The sequence below is a fragment of the Chiloscyllium punctatum genome, unplaced genomic scaffold (assembly GCF_047496795.1).
Source record: "Chiloscyllium punctatum isolate Juve2018m unplaced genomic scaffold, sChiPun1.3 scaffold_846, whole genome shotgun sequence".
NCBI lineage: Eukaryota > Metazoa > Chordata > Chondrichthyes > Orectolobiformes > Hemiscylliidae > Chiloscyllium > Chiloscyllium punctatum.
In genome coordinates, this window is record NW_027310580.1 from 40,531 (window position 1) to 43,532 (window position 3,002).

The following is a 3,002-nucleotide window of genomic DNA, read 5'->3' on the forward strand; positions in this document are numbered from 1 at the left end:
ACTCCTGTATCTGGGGAGGTCTCTCTAACCCTCTCTCTCTCACACACACACACACTCCTGTATCTGGGGAGGTCTCTCTAACCCTCTCTCTCTCTCTCTCACACACACACACTCCTGTATCTGGGGAGGTCTCTCTAACCCTCTCTCTCTCTCACACACACTCCTGTATCTGGGGAGGTCTCTCTAACCTTCTCTCTCTCTCTCTCACACACACACACTCCTGTATCTGGGGAGGTCTCTCTAACCCTCTCTCTCTCTCTCACACACACACACTCGTGTACCTGGGGAGGTCTCTCTAACCCTCTCTCTATCACACACACACACTCCTGTATCTGGGGAGGTCTCTCTAACCCTCTCTCTCTCTCTCACACACACACACACACTCCTGTATCTGGGGAGGTCTCTCTAACCCTCTCTCTCACACACACACACTCCTGTATCTGGGGAGGTCTCTCTAACCCTCTCTCTCTCACACACACACACACACACACACTCCTGTATCTGGGGAGGTCTCTCTAACCCTCTCACTCACACACACACATACTCCTGTATCTGGGGAGGTCTCTCTAACCCTCTCTCTCTCACACACACACACACTTCTGTATCTGGGGAGGTCTCTCTTACCCTCTCTCTCACACACACACACACTCCTGTATCTGGGGAGGTCTCTCTAACCCTCTCTCTCTCTCACACACACACACACTCCTGTATCTGGGGAGGTCTCTCTAACCCTCTCTCTCTCACAAACACACACACTCCTGTATCTGGGGAGGTCTCTCTAACCCTCTCTCTCACACACACACACTCCTGTATCTGGGGAGGTCTCTCTAACCCTCTCTCTCTCTCTCTCACACACACACACACACTCCTGTATCTGGGGAGGTCTCTCTAACCCTCTCTCTCACACACACACACACACACTCCTGTATCTGGGGAGGTCTCTCGAACCCTCTCTATCTCACACACACACACACTCCTGTATCTGGGGAGGTCTCTCTAACCCTCTCTCTCACACACACACACACTCCAGTATCTGGGGAGGTCTCTCTAACCCTCTCTCTCTCACACACACACACTCCTGTATCTGGGGAGGTCTCTCTAACCCTCTATCTCTCACACACACACACACACTCCTGTATCTGAGGAGGTCTCTGTAACCCTCTCTCTCTCACACACACACACACTCCTGTATCTGGGGAGGTCTCTCTCACCCTCTCTCTCTCACACACACACACTCCTGTATCTGGGGAGGTCTCTCTAACCCTCTATCTCACACACACACACACTCCTGTATCTGGGGAGGTCTCTCTAACCCACTCTCTCTCACACACACACACACTCCTGTATCTGGGGAGGTCTCTCTCACCCTCTCTCTCTCACACACACACACACTCCTGTATCTGGGGAGGTCTCTCTAACCCTCTCTCTCTCTCACACACACACACACTCCTGTATATGGGGAGGTCTCCCTAACCCTCTCTCTCACACACACGCACACACACTCCTGTATCTGCGGAGGTCTCTCTAACCCTCTCTCACACACACACACACACACACCTGTATCAGGGGAGGTCTCTCTAACCCTCTCTCTCTCACACACACACTCCTGTATCTGGGGAGGTCTCTCTAACCCTCTCTCTCTCACACACACACACACACTCCTGTATCTGGGGAGGTCTCTCTAACCCTCTCTCTCTCTCACACACACACACACACTCCTGTATCTGGGGAGGTCTCTCTAACCCTCTCTCTCATACACACACACACACACTCCTGTATCTGGGGAGGTCTCTCTAACCCTCTCTCTCTCTCTCTCTCACACACACACACACACTCCTGTATCTGGGGAGGTCTCTCTAACCCACTCTCTCTCTCACACACACTCCTGTATCTGGGGAGGTCTCTCTAACACTCTCTCTCTCTCACACACACACACACTCCTGTATCTGGGGAGGTCTCTCTAACCCTCTATCTCTCACACACACACACTCCTGTATCTGGGGAGGTCTCTCTAACCCTCTATCTCACACACACACACTCCTGTATCTGGGGAGGTCTCTCTAACCCTCTCTCTCTCACACACACACACTCCTGTATCTGGGGAGGTCTCTCTCACCCTCTCTCTCACACACACACACACTCCTGTATCTGGGGAGGTCTCTCTAACCCTCTCTCTCTCACACACACACACACTTCTGTATCTGGGGAGGTCTCTCTTACCCTCTCTCTCACACACACACACACTCCTGTATCTGGGGAGGTCTCTCTAACCCTCTCTCTCCCTCACACACACACACACACACACTCCTGTATCTGGGGAGGTCTCTCTAACCCTCTCTCTCTCTCACACACACACACACTCCTGTATCTGGGGAGGTCTCTCTAACCCTCTCTCTCACAAACACACACACTCCTGTATCTGGGGAGGTCTCTCTAACCCTCTCTCTCACACACACACACTCCTGTATCTGGGGAGGTCTCTCTAACCCTCTCTCTCTCTCTCTCACACACACACACACACACTCCTGTATCTGGGGAGGTCTCTCTAACCCTCTCTCTCACACACACACACACACACTCCTGTATCTGGGGAGGTCTCTCGAACCCTCTCTCTCTCACACACACACACACTCCTGTATCTGGGGAGGTCTCTCTAACCCTCTCTCTCACACACACACACACACTCCTGTATCTGGGGAGGTCTCTCTAACCCTCTCTCTCTCACACACACACACTCCTGTATCTGGGGAGGTCTCTCTAACCCTCTATCTCTCACACACACACACACACTCCTGTATCTGAGGAGGTCTCTGTAACCCTCTCTCTCTCACACACACACACACTCCTGTATCTGGGGAGGTCTCTCTCACCCTCTCTCTCTCACACACACACACTCCTGTATCTGGGGAGGTCTCTCTAACCCTCTATCTCACACACACACACACTCCTGTATCTGGGGAGGTCTCTCTAACCCACTCTCTCTCACACACACACACACTCCT